Source organism: Lissotriton vulgaris, chromosome 1_1 (genome assembly GCF_964263255.1).
Source record: "Lissotriton vulgaris chromosome 1_1, aLisVul1.2, whole genome shotgun sequence".
Taxonomy (NCBI): Eukaryota; Metazoa; Chordata; class Amphibia; order Caudata; family Salamandridae; genus Lissotriton; species Lissotriton vulgaris.
The window spans coordinates 88,391,190-88,413,119 of NC_141685.1; the positions used below are offsets into that span (position 1 = coordinate 88,391,190).

The 21,930-nt window shown below is 48.7% G+C and overlaps 1 long non-coding RNA gene across 1 annotated transcript; it reads left to right on the forward strand.

The window, feature by feature from the left end:
- Positions 1-614: 614 nt before the first annotated feature.
- LOC147737486 (uncharacterized) lies at positions 615-21,915 on the forward strand. The gene is made up of 4 exons (XR_015299091.1): positions 615-749; positions 19,977-20,048; positions 20,705-20,758; positions 21,281-21,915. It is a non-coding gene; the product is annotated as an uncharacterized LOC147737486 (long non-coding RNA).
- The last annotated feature ends 15 nt before the right edge of the window (positions 21,916-21,930 follow it).

Below are 21,930 nucleotides of genomic sequence, written 5' to 3' on the forward strand. Positions count from 1 at the left end.
AACATGCCGCACACAGGCCTCCTGGTCATGCAAACATGCCGCACACAGGCCTCCTGGTCATGCAAACATGCCGCACACATGCCTTCTGGTCATGCAAACATGCCGCACACAGGCCTCCTGGTCATGCAAACATGCCGCACACAGGCCTCCTGGTCATGCAAACATGCCGCACACATGCCTTCTGGTCATGCAAACATGCCGCACACAGGCCTCCTGGTCATGCAAACATGCCGCACACATGCCTTCTGGTCTGGTCATGCAAACATGCGTGGCTTCTGGGCGCGCCAGCTGGGTGTGGCGGCTTGACTGGTTTTAAGCTCACTCCTGCACTCAGAGGCTCAGCGTAGGATCTGCTGTGAGTGGGGGGAGGCGGGCCCTTCTCTCTTGGGGGAGGGGGAACAGCACCCCCCCCCCCCGCTCTCTGATTGGCCGTTTCAGGGTCCGCAGCAGTCCGGGCCCCACCCCCCTCCTCCACTCCGGCCTCCCCCGCCCTGGCGTCCGGGCCTCCGCACTCTAGCGCCTCGAGGCTGCCACCGACCCAGCGCCCAGTGAGGGGCACAGACGGAGGATCCCCCCAGCAGAGGGGGCACTGACCGTCCGGTACTGGTGAGTGAGCCCCCCAGAACTCCACCACGCCCAGGCCTCTGTATCTAGCGCCGCGAAGGAGCTTCAATTAGCTGAACTGCGGCTGAGGGCGCAGAGAGAGGACCCCCGAGCCCCAGGAGGGGGGCACTGACCGACCAGCACTGGTGAGTGACCCCCCCCCCCCCCACACCTCCTCCACTCCGACCCCCGCCGCTGTGTGTCCAGAGGAGGTCTGAGAGCCCTGGTGGGTGAGCAGCCCCGGCCTCGAGGCGCTAGCTCCTCTGATGGAGTCATTGGGGGGCCGAGGACTGCAGATGGGGCCTTGGGGGGGGGGGGCTGAGGACAGCGGGAGGGGCCTTGGGGTTCCAAGGACAGTGGGAGGGGTCTTGGGGGGCCCTGGTCTCCAGATCGAACTCCTCTGCCCCAGCTCCTCATGGACCATGAGGCTGTGACTTTGCCGCGGACTGCCTTTCTCCCCCGGACTTCCTGGCTATGGCAGCCTCTTCCTGGACTTTCGGACTCTGACCTTCGCACTTCCCGCCGTTTTCCTTTCTTTTCATGACTCGCTTCTTCTGCTACCTCTCTCCTCCGCCATTTTAGCGACCTCTGACCTCTCCCCTCTCTGTCCTAGAGACCTTTCTATTGTCTCTCCTGTTGCCTCTGACACACTCCGCGCTGTCTTACTCGTTACTAGCTGCTTCACTCTCTAGTTTGTCTCACTTTCCTGCCCTTCTCTGTCCCTCCCCTGGTGCTGTGACTGCATCCCCCCTCCGACTGCATCCCCCCTCCAACTGCATCCCCCATCCAACCACACGTAATGGATCTCTGCTTTTCTGTATATAGAGATAACTCTAATCACTGGTATATGCTGTTGACCTTTGTAGTCTCTACCATTCCTATGTGACTCTTAGAGTATATCCATGTGTATCCCTTCCCTGTGTATATAGAGATAACTCTAATCACTAGTATATGCAGTAGACCGTTGTACTCTCTACCATTCCTATGTGACTCTTAGAGAATATTCATTCGTATCCCTTCCCTATGTATATAGAGATAACTCTACTAACTAGTATATGCTGTCGACCTTTGTACTCTCTACCATTCCTATGTGACTCTTAGAGTATATCCATTTGTATCCCTTCCCTGTGTATATAGAGATAACTCTAATCACTAGTATGTGCAGCGGACCTTTGTAGTCTCTACCATTCCTATGTGACTCTTAGAGTATATCCATTTGTATCCCTTCCCTGTGTATATAGAGATAACTCTAATCACTAGTATGTGCAGCGGACCTTTGTAGTCTCTACCATTCCTATGTGACTCTTAGAGTATATCCATAGTATATGCTGTCGACCTTTGTACTCTCTGCCATTCCTATGTGACTCTTAGAGTATATCCATCCGTATCCCTTCCCTATGTATATAGAGATAACTCTAACCACTAGTATATGCAGTAGACCTTTGTACTCTCTACCATTCCTATGTGACTCTTAGAGTATATCCATTCTTATTCCTTCCCTGTGTATATAGAGATAACTCTAATCACTGGTATATGCTGTTGACCTTTGTACTCTCTACCATTCCTATGTGACTCTTAGAGTATATCCATTCATATCCCTTCCTTATGTATATAGAGATAACTCTAATCACTAGTATGTGCAGTAGACCTTTGTAGTCTCTACCATTCCTATGTGACTCTTAGAGTATATCCATTCGTATTCCTTCCCTGTGTATATAGAGATAACTCTAATCACTAGTATATGCAGTAGACCTTTGTACTCTCTACCATTCCTATGTGACTCTTAGAGTATATCCATTCGTATTCCTTCCTTATGTATATAGAGATAACTCTAATCACTAGTATATGCAGTAGACCTTTGTACTCTCTACCATTCCTATGTGACTCTTAGAGTATATCCATGTGTATCCCTTCCTTATGTATATAGAGATAACTCTAATCACTAGTATATGCAGTAGACCTTTGTACTCTCTACCATTCCTATGTGACTCTTAGAGTATATCCATGTGTATCCCTTCCTTATGTATATAGAGATAACTCTAATCACTAGTATATGCAGTAGACCTTTGTACTCTCTACCATTCCTATGTGACTCTTAGAGTATATCCATTCGTATTCCTTCCTTATGTATATAGAGATAACTCTAATCACTAGTATGTGCAGCGGACCTTTGTAGTCTCTACCATTCCTAAGCGACTCTCAGAGTATATCCATGTGTATCCCTTCCTTATGTATATAGAGATAACTCTAATCACTAGTATATGCAGTAGTCCGCTGTGCTCTCTACCATTCCTATGTGACTCTTAGAGTATATCCATTTGTATCCCTTCCCTATGTATATAGAGATAACTCTAATCACTAGTATATGCAGTAGACCTTTGTACTCTACCATTCCTATGTGACTCTTAGAGAATATTCATTCGTATCCCTTCCCTATGTATATAGAGATAACTCTACTAACTAGTATATGCTGTCGACCTTTGTACTCTCTACCATTCCTATGTGACTCTTAGAGTATATCTATGTGTATCCCTTCCCTATGTATATAGAGATATCTCTAATCACTAGTATGTGCAGCGGACCTTTGTAGTCTCTACCATTCCTATGTGACTCTTAGAGTATATCCATGTGTATCCCTTCCCTATGTATATAGAGATATCTCTAATCACTAGTATGTGCAGCGGACCTTTGTAGTCTCTACCATTCCTATGTGACTCTTAGAGTATATCCATTCGTATCCCTTCCCTATGTATATAGAGATACCTCTAATCACTAGTATATGCTGTCGACCTTTGTACTCTCTGCCATTCCTATGTGACTCTTAGAGTATATCCATCCGTATCCCTTCCCTATGTATATAGAGATAACTCTAACCACTAGTATATGCAGTAGACCTTTGTACTCTCTACCATTCCTATGTGACTCTTAGAGTATATCCATTCTTATTCCTTCCCTGTGTATATAGAGATCACTCTAATCACTGGTATATGCTGTTGACCTTTGTACTCTCTACCATTCCTATGTGACTCTTAGACTATATCCATTCATATCCCTTCCTTATGTATATAGAGATAACTCTAATCACTAGTATGTGCAGTAGACCTTTGTAGTCTCTACCATTCCTATGTGACTCTTAGAGTATATCCATTCGTATTCCTTCCCTGTGTATATAGAGATAACTCTAATCACTAGTATATGCAGTAGACCTTTGTACTCTCTACCATTCCTATGTGACTCTTAGAGTATATCCATTCGTATTCCTTCCTTATGTATATATAGATAACTCTAATCACTAGTATATGCAGTAGACCTTTGTACTCTCTACCATTCCTATGTGACTCTTAGAGTATATCCATGTGTATCCCTTCCTTATGTATATAGAGATAACTCTAATCACTAGTATATGCAGTAGACCTTTGTACTCTCTACCATTCCTATGTGACTCTTAGAGTATATCCATGTGTATCCCTTCCTTATGTATATAGAGATAACTCTAATCACTAGTATGTGCAGCGGACCTTTGTAGTCTCTACCATTCCTAAGTGACTCTCAGAGTATATCCATGTGTATCCCTTCCTTATGTATATAGAGATAACTCTAATCACTAGTATATGCAGTAGTCCGCTGTGCTCTCTACCATTCCTATGTGACTCTTAGAGTATATCCATTCGTATCCCTTCCTTATGTATATAGAGATAACTCTAATCACTACTATATGCAGTAGACCTTTGTAGTCTCTACCATTCCTATGTGACTCTTAGAGTATATCCATTTGTATTCCTTCCCTGTGTATATAGAGATAACTCTAATCACTAGTATATGCAGTAGACCTTTGTACTCTCTACCATTCCTATGTGACTCTTAGAGTATACCCATTCGTATTCCTTCCCTATGTATATGGAGATAACTCTAATCACTAGTATGTGCAGCGGACCTTTGTAGTCTCTACCATTCCTAAGTGACTCTTAGAGTATATCCATGTGTATCCCTTCCCTGTGTATATAGAGATAACTCTAATCACTAGTATATGCAGTAGACCTTTGTACTCTCTACCATTCCTATGTGACTCTTAGAGTATATCCATTTGTATCCCTTCCCTATGTATATAGAGATAACTCTAATCACTAGTATATGCAGTAGACCTTTGTACTCTCTACCATTCCTATGTGACTCTTAGAGTATATCCATTCGTATCCCTTCCCTATGTATATAGAGATAACTCTAATCACTAGTATATGCAGTAGACCATTGTACTCTCTACCATTCCTATGGTGGAGGGAATGTCCTCCTTAGAGAATACGTCACTCAAGAAAACAATTAGGGACTTTGTGTTGATGTTCACAAATTTGTAAGTAATCCAGTTTGAATAATAATCAATGAGCACCAATAGGTACCAATCCTGAGGTCCCTCTGTATGTGTAGGACCAGTGATGTCAAAATCTAGTTTGGCCCAAGGAGACTTAGGGATCTAAACTGGAATGAGAGGGGTGCGCCTGGTTGTTCCGGATTTATCACTCATTCCACATGCATAACAGTCTTTCACTTTTTCTTCCATTAACTGACCCATTCCAGGGAACCAATATTCAGACCTTAATCTTGCCTTGCAGAGACTCCTCCTCAAATGCCCTTCATGTGTAAGATCTGTTATTTGGAATCTCAGTCCATCCGGAGGAACTATTTTCCCTGACTTGAGAAGAAACTTCCCCTCAATGGATAGGTCTTCTCTTAAGTTCCAAAATGGTTGTATTTCCCCTGGAAGTTCTTTACATTTGATAGGCCAACCATTGATGACATATGATTTCACTTTGCTGCTGATCTCATCATTCTCCATGTGAAAGTCCCACTGGTCTTTTGTTACAGCTGGAAGCCTTACCTCCAGAACCCCTCCGTTACCTGTGGATTCAACATTTTCCTTTTCCACTGGTGCCCTTGATAGAAAATCCGCTACTTTATTCTGTTGGCCAGTGTAAGAACTGGGACCACCAGCTCTCCGGGGGGTAGCATGGCTCGAGCAGGAAGGCAGGCAGGGGCTTGCGTGTAAAGCAGCTACTTAACACACACATCCAATGTGACATGCAGTGGGCGCAATAATGGAGACCACACCATTGGTTGTATTTGTAAATCAAGATCTTTTATATAGATTTTAGATTAGAGAAAATCATGCAGTAGCAAATCATTAGCATTGCATTAAAGTACCACATTAAAACCTCTCATGAACGCTTTCCAAATTGCACTACCTGGAAAGTGATAAAACATTTCATCAAGTACTTTCAGTACAACAGAAAACTTCAAAGAACACAGCCTGTCACCGTATGCTACTCAGCAGGCCAAAAAGGTAATTTCATAGATCCTAGATTATCCTGTAGGAAATAACCACAAGCATTTCTTCTTGTGAATACTGAGGGTCTTGCGACCCAGAATCAGATCATCAGAATACCATTAGAATGAATCAATAAGTATCACAGTTTGATCCCCTCAGGAACTGTAGAAGCCCACCCCTGCAAGAAATTCAGTACAGGGAAAAGGACATCCCCTTATAGCAGGCATTAAGACATTTAAGTAAGCATAAACCAAACGGGTGGCGTAGACTGCCACTAAACATCAACCACCAATTGAGCGTCAGAGCTTAATCCCGTCAGGATTCCTTGAAGCCCGCCCCTGCAAGGGAATTCAAGACACAGTGCAATTCCCCATTTCAATTAACAGGCTTGTAAATATGGTATGAACAGAAGCCCTACAGGCCGGAAACTGGCAATATAGCAATTCAACATAGGGGTAAGTGTCTGTCCCCCAAGCCTCCAAACTCTCGAGGCACATTAGGTGGGGGCCAACGGGGCCCACTCTTAGTTCACCCCGGGGGAGGGGCGACCTCGGGCCTCAAACGGCCTACCGCCCTCCTCCCCGGGGGTTACCTGGTGTATTTCGGCCTTTCCGGCCCTTGCGGTGGCGTCGGCAGTGGGGGGCTCTCGTTCACTCGGGGAGCCCTCCGATCTCTGGCAGGCCTCGCTTGGACCTGCGGTGGCAACGGGGCAGTGGTGGTTCTTGGGGCGCCCACAGGGGGGTCGGGCGCGGTGTGCGGTGAAGCGGAGGGGGGCTCTCGTGGTCCTCCGCCCCCTCTGCGGTAAAACTGAACTTCCCCGGGTGCCTGGTCTTCGGGCAGAGGCTCGTTCCCGGCAGCCAATAGCTGGGCGGGGGGCGCGGCCGATGACGTAGCGGCGCTCCCCCGTCAATTGACACCAGCCCAGGCAGGCTTCAGGCCTAATGTGGCCTGGCAGTTTCGATGCGGCGGCCCTCTCCTGGATACAGCGCGAAGGCAGGCGGCCACAGGACAGGCCGGCAGCGCCTCAGAGGTGTCGCGTGGACCTCAAGGGAACCAGGTACAGCGCTTGGTGCCGAGGCAGAGGAGCGCTTGAAGAGGCAATCCAGCGCTTGGGGGTGACGCTTCACTGCGCTGGTTAGTCAGTCAGCAAATAATGCCGGCAGGATGATTTCTTGAGGAGAAAAGCGCCTCAGGATCACAGCGCTTGAACCCCGGGGGCACAGATAGCTCAGGGCAGGCAGTCTTAAATACAGCGCTGGACAGGGGGAGCAGGATATAGCGCTTTCCACACAGTTTAGCAAGGACAGCAGAGCAGTTCAGTCAGGGGGAGACAGGCAGGGCAAGGTGGGCCCAGTTGAAGGCAGGGGATGCGCAGGGCAGCACAGTCCAATACCTGGTCGATCCCCCAGCAGTCTCTGGTCAGAGAAAGGTAGACTTCTTGGCGCTTGGATGGTTCTGCGCCCTTGGATGCTGGTTACTTGAAGTTGCTGAGAGAGGGGGGGGGGGGGGGGGGGTTTGAGTTGAAGGCTGGATGAGTTTTTCCTCAGTCACTGCAGATGGACCCTGGGGTTCCCTACCACTGGGCCAGATCAGGGGGCTAGCTTAGGACACCTCACCCAGCTTAAGAGGCAGCACCTAAATCCTGTCACTCCGAGTAGCATAGGTTCCTAACTAGGCCCTCCTGCCTAAAACTCCTGCTTGGGTTCCCCAGGTCAGTGATGCCCCAACTGACTAGAAAAAGTTCCCTCCCTTGCTTATATATGCCCAGGTCAGGTGACCACTCTCTAAGGCGGGAAAACCTAACTCCGCCTTTCTTCTGGAAGGTTCCAGGATCTTCCCCACTCTACCTATGGACAGGGGCTGGATGGCTGGTATTGCAACATTGTATGGGGATCCAGCCTGCTCCTGGCAGCTAGGGTGCTACACTAAAAGACCACGCTGCGGTAGCAGGGGCCAGTGGCAGCCATGTTTGAAGGAGAGAGCACCTGCACCCTTACACAGATTAGCTATGAAAAGGTGCCCGAAGACCTATGGGCCAACAAAAAGAAGGTGGGAAAAATGAGGCAAGGGCAAAAAATCACAGGGAAAGACCACCCTAGGGCTGACAGGTCTAACATGCGTCCCCCCCAGCTGAAAGTGGGGAGAGCTACCCAACCTCTAGGGAGTTCTCGTCACTAAGGCGGAAAAACCGGGAGAGACCGTCAGCATTGGCGTGGTCAGCTCCGGGCCGATGTTCCACCCTAAAGTCCATCCCCTGTAGGGAAATGGACCACCTTAGCAACTTAGGGTTTTTGCCTCTTATCTGCATGAGCCAGCGAAGGGGACGGTGGTTGGTTTGAACTAGGAAGTGAGAGCCAAAAAGGTATGGCCTCAACTTCTTCAAAGCCCAGACCACCGCGAAGGCTTCTCGCTCGATGGTACTCCATCGCTGTTCCAGAGGGAGGAGTCTTCTGGAGATGAAGGCCACAGGTTGGTCTTGGCCATCATCGTTGAGTTGCGACAGCACGGCGCCTACGCCATGCTCTGAGGCATCTGTCTGCACAATGAATTCTTTTTGGAAGTCCGGAGTGGCCAGCACCGTTGCGGTGCACATCGCGCGCTTCAGTGTTTCAAATGCCTCCTGGCAAGCAGCCGTCCAGATGACCTTGCGTGGCTGCTTCTTGGACGTCAACTCGGTCAAGGGGGCCACGATGGTGCCATAACCCTTGACGAACCTGCGGTAGTAGCCAGTGAGGCCGAGGAAAGCTCGGACCTCAGTCTGAGTTTTGGGGGGCTCCCAGGCCATTATGGTCTCAATTTTGGCCTGGAGGGATTGTGCCTTACCTCCGCCCACCAAGTGCCCCAGGTACACGACAGATCCCTGTCCAATCTGGCACTTGCTAGCCTTGATGGTGAGGCCAGCGCGTTGCAACGCCTGCAGCACCTCCTGGAGATGCTGCAGATGGTCCTCCCAGGTGCTACTGAAGACAGCTATGTCATCCAGGTACGCCGCTGAGAAGGACTCCAGGCCAGATAGCACCTGGTTCACCAACCGCTGGAAGGTGGCCGGAGCATTCTTGAGCCCGAAGGGCATCACTCGAAATTGGAAGTGACCCTCGGGGGTGGAGAACGCTGTCTTCTCCTTCGCTCCATCGGCCATGGCAATCTGCCGGTACCCTGATGTCAAGTCGATGGTGCTGGGGTACTTGGCTGCTCCCAGCCGGTCAATCAGCTCATCTGCCCGTGGTATCGGGTGAGCATCTGTCTTGGTGACAGAGTTCAACCCCCGATAGTCCACACAGAACCGAAGTTCTGGTGTGGTGACTGGGGGAGCCGCTTTCGGCACCAGCACAACCGGACTAGCCCACGGGCTGCTGGAGGGTTCGATCACTCCCAGCTCCAGCATCTTGGTCACCTGACCCTGGATGCTGTTCTTTACTTTATCGGACAGCCGGTAAGTCTTGGTTTTTACTGGCGGACTGTCCCCTGTGTCCACATCTTGGGTACACAGATGAGTAATTCCAGGCGTGAGGTAGAACAACAAGGCGTGCTGCGCCAAGACCTGGCGGCAGTCCCTCTGTTGTTCTGGATTCAATGATGGGGAGAGGACAACTCCCTCCACTGAACCATCCTTCTCCTGAGCTGCTAGAAGGTCAGGAAGAGGCTCACTTTCCTCCTCCTCGCTCCCATCCATCACCATGAGGAGAGCAAGCTCCGATAGCTCATGGTGAGGCTTCAGGCGGTTGATGTGGAGCACCCGATGGGGCTGAAGGGGGGTCTTCAAGTCAACTAGGTAGGTGGTCTGGCCTCGACGCTCCACAATCTCGTACGGACCAGTCCACCGGTCCTGGAGGGCACTAAGCTCCCCAGGCTCCATGACCCACACCTTCTGTCCAGCGTCTAACTCTACCGTCCGAGCGTTGCGGTCATACCACTCCTTCATGATGGCTTGGCTAGCCTCTAAGTTGTCTGAGTTTTCTTTCCACAGCTTGGCCATCTGGCTGCGGAACGCCAGCATGTAGCTGACAACATCATGGGGAAGATTCTTCGAAGTCTTCCCCCGCCCCTCTTTGACCAGACTGAGGGGTCCCCTAATGGGATGGCCACAGAGCAATTCGAAGGGGCTGAACCCGACTCCCTTTTGTGGTACCTCGCGGTATGAAAACAACAGGCAAGGGAGGAGGATGTCCCATTTCCGCCTCAGGTCTTCTGGCAGACTCCGGATCATCCCCTTCAAGGTCTTGTTGAAGCTCTCTACGAGCCCGTTAGTCTGGGGGTGGTAAGGAGTGGAGAACCGATAGGTCACTCCGCACTCCTTCCACATGGCCTGCATGTAGGCCGACATGAAATTTGTGCCTCTGTTCGACACCACGACCTTGGGGAATCCCACTCGGGTGAATATCCCCATCAGGGCCCGCGCCACCACAGGTTCAGTAACGGTCCGCAGAGGGATGGCCTCCGGGTACCGAGTGGCGTGGTCCACTAACACCAGGATGAACCGATGTCCCGCAGAGGTCGGAGGGTCCAACGGCCCAACGATGTCTATACCGACCCGCTCGAAAGGGGTCCCGACCACTGGGAGCGGTTCCAACGGGGCCTTTACTTTGGTCCCCGTCTTGCCACTGGCCTGGCAAGTCTTGCAGGTCTTGCAGTAGGTGTCAGAGGCAACCCTCATCCTAGGCCAATAAAAATGTGGGACGAGCCTTGCAAAGGTCTTGTCCTGGCCCAGGTGTCCAGCTAAGGGTATCTCATGCGCCAGTTCCATTAAAAAGGCCCGGTAGCACTGGGGGACCACTAAGGCCCTCAATGATCCATGCACCGGAACCCATGGCTCACTGTACAGGAGGCCTTCCTCCCAATACACGTGGTAACTGCCGGTCTCTTGGTTGACCGCTTGGGCTGCGGCCTGTCACCGCATGCCTTCAAGCGTGGGGCACTCTTTCTGCCCCCGACAGAATTCCTCCCGGGTAGGCCCTCCTTCCACATGCCACTCGGCAAGGGTCGGCAGGTCCCCCACGGGAACAACATCCACCTCCACGGACTCCGGGGTTACCTCCGCGGGCTCCCCATCTATCACACGGGGTGTGTCCTCCACAACACTCTCCTGGACCGGCATTGTGTTGGTCCGTGGTTTCAGGCTCCAACCCGGGTTGAGCTTCTTGCCGGGCAGCCATGGACCGCGTGACTACGCAAGTCCACCCTGGTAATCCCAGCATCTCAGTGTGGGCCTTAAACTCTACTTCCTTCCAGGCGGTATGTTCGAGGTCATTACCGAGCAGACAGTCCACAGGCAAGGCAGGGCTGATCGCAACTCTCAAGGGGCCTGACACTCCTCCCCACTCAAAGGGAACTTGAGCCACCGGATAGTAGCTCAGACTGCCGTCAGCCAACATGGCCGGATGGTACACATCAGGAACAACCTGCTCAGGGGACACCAGCCGCCTCACTACAGTGGTCATGCTTGCTCCGGTGTCCCTCAGAGCGTCCACCTCCTCCCCATTGACGTTCACCCTCTGCTGGTACTTAGCAGTATTCGATGGTAAGGGCGTCACTGGGACCATCTCTCTATCCCCAAGTGAAACCAGGGTCAGGCATGTCCACTCCCCTTCCCTATCTAGGGGCAGCTCCAACCCAAGCGCTACGCTAGCCACCCCGGGACTCTTGCCACCAGTTATGGCTGGGGGTCGTTTGCGACACTGGGCATCTCCCTTGTAGTGTCCGACCTCTCCGCATTCATAGCACCGGACCACTTTTGGCTGCTGACTCTTGTCAGGGTAAGTGGGTTTTGGGGAACGGTTCTGAGGTGGGGTACCTACTCCTTTCCCAAACTGTCTAGTTTGTGGGCCTCGTGAGAACTCCAATCTTTTATCTCCACCCTCTTTCTTCTGGGGGGCGCCCTGTCCGCCTTTCGGGCCATCTCCCCCGGGGCGCTTGTGTGACACCCGGGTGCTAACCCAAGTATCCGCCTCCTTCGCAAGCTCACGGGGATCAGTAAGCTTGCGGTCCACCAGATGTTGGCGTAACTCCGGAAAACACTTATCCAAGAGGTGCTCTCTCAAAAAAAGGTTATACAAACCCTCAAATTCACGCACCTCGCTGCCACGCACCCAACCATCCAGAGCCTTACGGGCATATTCAAAAAAATCCACCCAATTCTGCGTGGACAGCTTATGGCTGCTACGAAACCTCTGGCGATACCTTTCAGGATTGAGGCCAAAATGTTTGATAAGCGCCTCCTTCATGGGGGTATACCTAAACTGATCTGCCTTTTCCAGATACAGGAGGGTGTCCCTGACGTCAGGAGGTATATACCGGTGCAAACCACCTCCCCAATGTTTCTCGGGCACCCCATGGGCAGTCAAGGCCGCTTCATACTCCTCCAACCACCTGGCAACGTCATCCCCCTTGGTGTAGCTTGCTATCACCTCCTTGGGTAACCAGAATCTGGGCTCCTGCTGAGCCTCTGGTACTCTGCCACCATTAGGACTCCCTGGCGCACTCAACTGTAATGCTCTCAGCTCCATTTCTTTGAGCTGAAGCTCGTGCGCCAGCTTCCTTTCCTCCATAGCAAACTGTTTATCCTCCCTTTCTCTCTCCCTCTAGTGCTCTAACTTGGCAAGCTCCCACCTCAATCGCCTCTCCTCCTTCCTGTCCTCGTACTCCTGCGATGATGCACTCCCCCTAGATACACTACTCCCCACCCCGGAACGTCTTCCTGGCAGCACATTGTCTGACATGTCAATGTTGAGTAGGCCTGGGTCTTCCTGAGTGTCCGCCTCCCCTTGTGTGACCTGTTCCCCATCCTCTTCCTCCTCTGGGTGGGCCCTTACCCATGCCCTTGAGGCGCAACGGAGCTCTTCTTTGACAGCTCTCGTCCCCACAGGCAACCCCATCCCCTGACAAAACTCCCTTAACTGCACTACTGTGTACTTATCAAGGTCAGCCAGCTGGAACTCCAATTTGTCAGGTGGGGACCCAGACAACCTGAAAGAAAAATTCTAGGACGTAGGCAACAATGCTGGGTCAACACCGGTTCCTACACACTTTGCAGACTTAGACAGTGGTGGACAATTAGGGTTTGCTTGCAGCACCACAGGTGTCCAATTAATTGCAGCGCACTCTGTCCCACTGGAGGGTGTTGGGTAGCTACAAGTCCTGGATCCCACCGCTCGCCACCAATGTAAGAACTGGGACCACCAGCTCTCCGGGGGTAGCATGGCTCGAGCAGGAAGGCAGCCAGGGGCTTGCGTGTAAAGCAGCTACTTAACACACTCATCCAATGTGACATGCAGTGGGCGCAATAATGGAGACCACACCATTGGTTGTATTTGTAAATCAAGATATTTTATGTAGATTTTAGATTAGAGCAAATCATGCAGTAGCAAATCATTAGCATTGCATTAAAGTACCACATTAAAACCTCTCATGAACGCTTTCCAAATTGCACTACCTGGAAAGTGATAAAACATTTCATCAAGTACTTTCAGTACAACAGAAAACTTCAAAGAACACAGCCTGTCACCGTATGCTACTCAGCAGGCCAAAAAGGTAATTTCATAGATCCTAGATTATCCTTTAGGAAATAACCACAAGCATTTCTTCTTGTGAATACTGAGGGTATTGCGACCCAGAATCAGATCATCAGAATACCATTAGAATGAATCAATAAGTATCACAGTTTGATCCCCTCAGGAACTGTAGAAGCCCACCCCTGCAAGAAATTCAGTACAGGGAAAAGGTCATCCCCTTATAGCAGGCATGAAGACATTTAAGTAAGCATAAACCAAACGGGTGGCGTAGACTGCCACTAAACATCAACCACCAATTGAGCGTCAGAGCTTAATCCCGTCAGGATTCCTTGAAGCCCGCCCCTGCAAGGGAATTCAAGACACAGTGCAAATCCCCATTTCAATTAACAGGCTTGTAAATATGGTATGAACAGAAGCCCTACAGGCCGGAAACTGGCAATATAGCAATTCAACATAGGGGTAAGTGTCTGTCCCCCAAGCCTCCAAACTCTCGAGGCACATTAGGTGGGGGCCAACGGGGCCCAGTCTTAGTTCACCCCGGGGGATGGGCGACCTCGGGCCTCAACCGGCGTACCTCCCTCCTCCCCGGGGGTTACCTGGTGTATTTCGGCCTTTCCGGCCCTTGCGGTGGCGTCAGCAGTGGGGGGCTCTCGTTCACTCGGGGAGCCCTCCGGTCTCTGGCAGGCCTCGCTCGGACCGCGGTGGCAACGGGCAGTGGTGGTTCTTGGGGCGCCCACAGGGGGGTCGGGCGCGGTGTGCGGTGAAGCGGAGGGGGGCTCTCGTGGTCCTCCACCCCCTCCGCGGTAAAACGGAACTTCCCCGGGTGCCGGGTCTCGCGGGCAGAGGCTCGTTCCCGGCAGCCAATGGCTGCGCGGCTTGGGCGGGGGGCGCGGCCGATGACGTGGCGGCGCTCCCCCATCACGTGACACCGGCCCAGGCAGGCTTCGGGCCTAATGCGGCCTGGCAGTTTCGATGCGGCGGCCCTCTCCTGGCATCGGGGGCCGCCGAGGGGGGTCAATCACGGCGCTGGACACAACGCGAAGGCAGACGGCCACAGGACAGGCCGGCAGCGCCTCAGAGGTGTCGCGTGGGCGGCGCTGATGCCGCGCTGACAAGGGGGACTCCTCAGGCGCCTCAGGGGAACCAGGTACAGCGCTTGGTGCCGAGGCAGAGGAGCGCTTGAAGGGGCAATCCAGCGCTTGGGGGTGACGCTTCACTGCGCTGGTTAGTCAGTCAGAAAATAATGCCGGCAGGATGATTTCTTGAGGAGAAAAGCGCCTCAGGATCACAGCGCTTGAACCCCGGGGGCACAGATAGCTCAGGGCAGGCAGTCTTAAATACAGCGCTGGACAGGGGGAGCAGGATATAGCGCATTCCACACAGTTTAGCAAGGACAGCAGAGCAGTTCAGTCAGGGGGAGACAGGCAGGGCAAGGTGGGCCCAGTTGAAGGCAGCGGATGCGCAGGACAGCACAGTCCAATACCTGGTCGATCCCCCAGCAGTCTCCTGTCAGAGAAAGGTAGACTTCTTGGCGCTTGGATGGTTCTGCGCCCTTGGATGCTGGTTACTTGAAGTTGCTGAGGGGGTAGGGGGGGGGGGGGGGGGGGGTTTGAGTTGAAGGCTGGATGAGTTTTTCCTCAGTTACTGCAGATGGACCCTGGGGTTCCCTACCACTGGGCCAAATCAGGGGGCTAGCTTAGGACACCTCACTCAGCTTAAGAGGCAGCACCTAAATCCTGTCACTCCCAGTAGCATAGGTTCCTAACTAGGCCCTCCCGCCTAAAACTCCTGCGTGGGTTCCCCAGGTCAGTGATGCCCCAACTGACTAGAAATCGTTCCCTCCCTTGCTTATATATGCCCAGGTCAGGTGACCACTCTCTAAGGCGGGAAAACCTAACTCCGCCTTTCTTCTGGAAGGTTCCAGGAGCTTCCCCACTCTACCTATGGACAGGGGCTGGGTGTCTGGTATTGCAATATTGTATGGGGATCCAGCCTGCTCCTGGCAGCTAGGGTGCTACACTAAAAGACCACGCTGCAGTAGCAGGGGCCAGTGGCAGCCATGTTTGAAGTAGAGAGCACCTGCACCCTTACACAGATTAGCTATGAAAAGGTGCCCGAAGACCTATGGGCCAACAAAAAGAAGGTGGGAAAAATGAGGCAAGGGCAAAAAATCACAGGGAAAGACCACCCTAGGGCTGACGGGTCTAACAGCCAGGAACATACACAATTTTGAAATGGAATCCTTGTAGCCCTAATGCCCCTTTTGCAATGCGGGGGGTCATATTGTCCATATCCTTTTTAGTGAACAAGGAAAATAGGGGTTTGTGATCCGTATATACTTCAAATGGTAGGCCCCAGGCATAGAAACTGAAGTGTTTTATTGCCCAAAAAACAGCCAACACCTACTTTTTCTACTGTAGAATAATTTGATTCAGCCCCTGTTAGTGTTCTAGAGGCGAAAGCCACTACATTCACCTTCTTGTCAATCCTCTGTGATAGTGTTGCTCCAATGCCTTTACCACTTGCATCTGTGGAAATAATGGTGTCTTTATCCACATTGAAGTTCCCAATGAACGGGGCAGAAATTATGGATTCCTTTATGCTCTCTAAAGCTTCTTTTTGTTCTATGCCCCAAATGAACGCTGTATCTTTTTTTTAGGAGATCTCTGAGAGATTGAGATAGCATTGCAAAATTTCTGATATACTTGGCCATATATTCAACTAAACCTAGGAAAGACAGAATTTCCTCTACACGTTGGGGTAGGTGCTCGTCTCACAGTTTCAACGAGATCTATCTTAGGTTTTATTCCCTCCTCAGAGATTGTGTGACCTAGATAGTCCACAGATGTAACACCTAGTTTACATTTGCTTTCTTTTGTAGTGAACCCTACCTCTCTGTCTTTTGAGGACCATACCAGCATTAGAATTGTGTTCTGTTTCACTTGAACCATAGATCAAAATATTGTCCTGAAAACACATAGTCTTGGGGCAATCTTTAAGTACATGTTGCATTGTATGTTGAAATGCTGCAGCTGCAGACGCCAACCCAAATGGCATCCTCAAGAATTTGTAGTTGCCAAATGGGGTGGTGAATGCTGTCATAGGTTGAGATTCAGGATGTAACTGGATTTGATAATAGGCCGAGGAAAGATCAAGAACACTAAAAAATGTTGGTCCTTGTATCTTACTCAGCATTTTATTGATCCTCGGTAAAGGATGTCTGTCAACTAAAATGTTAGCATTTAAGGCCCTTAACTCCACACATAGTCTAATACTCTGACCACTATCCTTGGTTGTGATGACTATGGGTGCCAACCAAGCAGAGCTCTCTATTTCTTGAATTACACCTTAGTTGACCAATTTTTCAATTTCCAATCTTAAAGGTTCTCTCATAAGTAAAGAAATAGAATGTGCTTTGCGAACTACTGGGACAGCACCTTCTTTTAGAGCAATTTTATGCTTGGTGGTCGAGAGCTGAGTTTAAGTTTGTTTGTTTGTTAATTGATTTGTAGAATGAGTGTAAGTTGCTTGTAAACTGGCCAATTGAAGACGCCTCAAAATATTTTACTATATTACAAGAGATTGATGCAGATTTACAGACAACAATGCAAAGTCAAAGACCGGGTAAAAGAGGGCGCATCTTTTAGCGTTGAATTCCGAGGGTAGTGCACATATCCAGCAAAATGTGAGATGAGATTTTGTTGTAACCAAAGTTCTGTAGTGACAATTTTGTTACTAAGCAGAAAAATATCAAAGAAAAAATAATGAGCGCTCAGACAAAAATGTTCCAGAAGGGTGACGGAATTGGTTCTCACGGATTGTATTCTGGGTTTGTTGCTGGTGGGAATTTGGATATGCACGACGTACGTGTGCAGAGTAATGATGTTCAGTATGTGCAAGGAGGAAATGTTGTTCCTCTGGGTCAGGGCCGGACTGGGAACCCAAACCAGGCCTGACTTTTTTGATGGCCCAGATCCATGCCTCTTTTGTTGCTGGGGGCGATATAGCAGCACCACAGCAAAACCAGCCCCTAGTACTGAACAATCGTCCCCCACTCTTCCAGCCTCCCGGGGAAATACCTGAGCATTGCCCAGCCCTGCTTAGGGTATAGGTTTTACTGACAGTGGCAATTTAAATACTTCAAACACTAATAATGTGCAGAATAAGAGATGCTCCTTGCAATGTTCGCAGGAACCTGGGAAACTGGAACATGAATCAGATGGCACAGAATGGGATGTCACAGTCAATGGTCCCAGCCCAACTGGCCTCTGTGCCGAGCATGTAGAATCAAAGGCAGATATATTAGAACATGCCTTCAGTCCCGATGGCCCCACAGCCCAGTGCAGAATAGAACGCCAAATTCTCAACAAATTTAAGATTTCAACAAAATCCTTTTTTGCTTAATAATGATTTTCCACAACTTGCATCTACGCTTGGAGTTTCTACTGGACAGAATCAGACACAATGACGGTGCCTGAGACGGGAGAAGGGCTGTATGCTTGGTGCAGTCCTAGAGGTCACCCAGAGTGGCCCTTTTGTAGAAGAAGTAAATGGGAATCCGGCATCTCTTTTAATTTTAATCAATAAATGTGCCTCCCGTGCCACAGTCAGACTGACTGGAGCGCCCAACCCACCCCTCTTGGGAAAGGAGTGCAGGTTGTAGGCATTTCTAATAAGCAACTAATAAGCTGTCAGCAAATGTTCTCGTACAAATTGGGTCAATGATGAAAGGCCACAAACTGTGATTAAGATCCAGTTATTATGTTAGGGAATAACCTTTTAAAATGACTTGTGGCTGTTAGGGGAAGAGTCTCAATTAATTATTCATTTTGTAGGTGTGGTTTATTAAACTACATTTTGTTGTGCCATGTTTTCATGAACATTTATTGATTGCTGTCATTTTTACTACTTCATGAACCATGTCAATAATATGTTCTCTCTGTCTAAAAACTTATATAATGTATTATTTTGGGAGATTTGCTGGAATTGTTTTATTTTACACTTTTCCTAAAGTCAGACTACATGTCAGTCCTCTTACTGATTTTGTACTTAAGAACTTTTCCTTGATTTTTAATTAAGCAGAATCTGACAGTTTGCTATTTGATATTGTAGAAAAACGTTTTCTTTTTTCTTAGAACACATTTGTTGTGGTGGTCTGTCTATTGACTTTACAGCTAGAGTTATTTCTGAATCTGGCTTTTGATATACTTTATAGGTTACCTTTATTTGATTCTCCTGCAAATATTATGATAATTATTTCACTGACTGAGTAACCATGTTTATGCCTTCAGTAATTATTTGAAACCTTTAATATAGCTTTGAAGCTTGTTGTAGCTCCAAAGGCAAGGGCCTTTACCAAGGGAGCGGTCCTTTAATGGGCAGTATTGCCTGCTACGGCTGACTATAAGGTCTTTATACTGTTTGCCCCATGAGGGCAGAATGTGTTAATTAATAAAACAGCGGTGTCCCAGAGACCGAGGGGGTTGAAACACCCCCGGTACTCTGAAACCTTTGTTTCACAGCTGTTGCTGTGAATGTTCACAGTTAACAGCTGCATGCAGGACCATGGCTGTTAATTGTTGAACATTCACAGCATAGCTTTGAAAAGAGGCTGAAGTCAGGCTTGGTTCTCCCGGGGCTCGGCTAAACTGCTTTTCACAATTCAGGCGAGCCGGAGAGATGCAGGAAATGAGCAGAACCCCCACCCTCCTTCTGAGACGCCAGTGACACTACGAGCTACCGGAGGAGAAAGGGGGGAGGCTCCTGTGTGTCCTGCTGCAGGCTTTATCTTCAGCCTTCTCCTGCCCAATACATATATTTTGGAGAGGCAGGGGAAAGAGAGAGGCAGAGGCTGTGTATTAAGACATTGTAATGTTGAGAGCAGCGTGTCTATATCAGGTTCTAGAGGCTGCTGCTCCTTTGTCTTCAATGGAGGTCTCAACATTTCAATATTCTAAGCTTTGTCTTGCAAAGGATTTATTCCAAATTATAGTCTTTGGGTCGCCGTCCTGTAGGGCTCACAAGACTCTGACCCTCTGCATCATCTCTTTAGATAATTTATACATTCAAAGTGCCAACACATTGATGTCTTGTTGCTTCCCTTGCTCAGCATTCAAACTCTGCACCAGCATGAGCTTGAATTGCAGTTGCTCAGAGAAAATCTAAGAGTCTGGTTGAATTATTTATGAACGGTGGGCAGAATTAAGTACAAGGACTTAAACATGCCTTTTGTGAACCAGATTGTTTTGATTTGCAAGTTTCATGGGCTGGAAATGGAAATATGGGGGTTATGAAGACGTGGACTGGGTTGTTGGGGTTGGTTCTCTGAGACTGTGGGTGCACTCCATATTCACAGAGACCTTTTCCAGCAAAGGATTGTGGTTCTTGAACCAAAAAAATTATTTATTCATAACCAGAGTTACTTGGCAATGGCCTCCAGAGAATAAGAGATTCTTTTATTTTGGAAGTTCAGGATGGGTATTTGGAAGATGGGATGAAGTGTGATAGTCGCCTGAAGCAAAACTATTTCTTTACTTCCTTTCAAGGTATTCTGGGATGACCAGGTGGTGCAGCTTGGCTGCCACCCTCGGAGGAACAAAATATAATATAACTTTCAGGTAAGGATTCTTATAACTCTAAGTTTCCTTTTCCCCTGTTTCTTCTTACTTTATTCCCTTTCTTGATCTCTGTTGTTTTTGTCTCTTCAACTTCAACATTTGACTCCCTCTGTGCACTATTCTTGTTGTTATCAAACTTCTGATAATCACCTGATGGAGCCACATTCCTCCTGGAACATGTTGGGTGTGTAGTGCAGGTCCAGTTCCTTTTTAAGTCCGTTTTGCCCACCAGTTCCTTAACTATTATCACATTTGTCTCCTCCTCTACACCACGTGATACCATCCTCCCTCTGTCTGTCTTTCGGCGTCTTTTCTCTCTGGATCTGACTTCCATCTCTTTGCGTCCTCCGATCCTGCTCTTTTCTGTCTTGTCAACTACAAGCAAAAGACACAGTACATGTGCGTGGACACACATGCACAGAGGACTTGCTTTAGGGTGGTGCGAGTGGTGGAGCTGCACCTGGTGCTGACCTTGGGGGCACTGTGTTTAAAAATAACTTATGGGTTCACAAGCATCTGCTGCACAGTTTTCTGTGCTTGAAAATGTGATGAGAGTGGAAGGTAGCCTTTTTTCTCTTTCCTCTGCTTCGTGTTTTTCTTTTCTTGACCCTTTTCGGTTTCCTCTAGTGTTGTGCTGTTTTTTTTCTCTTTTTCAGGTGTTGAAGTGCCCGGGTCCTGTCGAAGGAGCATGATGAGTTCTGGGCCACCAAGTAAGTCCGTATCATCCACACAATTTGAAACTGCATTCCACTGAGCTAACTTGACACAGCGTCAGTCTACAGTGGCATTTAAAGCACTGAGTGCAACAAGGCCAATACCTTCGTTCAATAAAATGTCCCTTCCTAGAACACTGGAAAAAGGAATAGATAAACAGTCTAGTTGGGCAGGGGAGTAAATACCATATGATCATTTATTAAAAGTATTACAAATATCTCATTGTGATGCCAGCCTTTGCCACAGAAATTGTAAATTGATAGTGTTGGCTGCTGCTGAAAATCTGTGTCACAATATATGTGCAACTTGTGTTTCTTTCTTAAATATTGGTTAAGTTTGCTCTCACATCCTTGAGTTCCAGTAATACCAAGCTCCCGATCTACACTGTTTCACCACTATCATAAATGCAACTCAACTGATTTCCTATCTTGTTTTTGTCAATACTTTCTTTGTGCAAAGTATAAGGTCAAATATTTTTTCTTTGTGTTCATTTACAATTTTTGACTCTATTTCTACAGGTGACTGAAGCATGAACAGAAAAAAGAAGGTTTACATTTAGAGAAACACAACAAAAAGGATTATTTCAAGGAAAGTTAAAACATTCTCAAACTCTAAAGAAGAAACACATTCTATGTGCCAGGAATGGTGAGGATGTTGTAGCGGAATAAACTGATAAATGTGAAAGTTGTCAAATTCCTAAAGTAAAAGGAGCATAAATGTTTACCAGTGTCAGTAACTGAGATTAAGGAGAACATTGGCCGCAATTGATCCCCACGCCGTGCACTTGAGAAAACTCAGTGCTGTAAATTCTGTTTGATGGTTTATGAGAAATGCTTTGGAGACCCAAACCCTCCCCAACAGATCAGCATCCGTAGACGTGTTGTGATGTGACAGGACCGTAAAAAAGACTAATATCCTCGGTTTACAATTGCAAGCTTTTGTCTCCGTCTCCTGGAGACAAGAGGAAGGAAAAGATTATTTAAAAGAAAATCATTGTAAATACACTTTCTCAGATGTCGTTACAGCAAAGTTGCTGGATTATCGTTTCCAATATAGGAAGATTTTCCCCGACCAACTCTGTCTCTTGGGTTAATCCGAGTGGTTTCAAAGTGTCCTGTAACTCCAAAGTGGATCATGTACCTGTCTTAGCCACTGAGCAAAAAAGCAT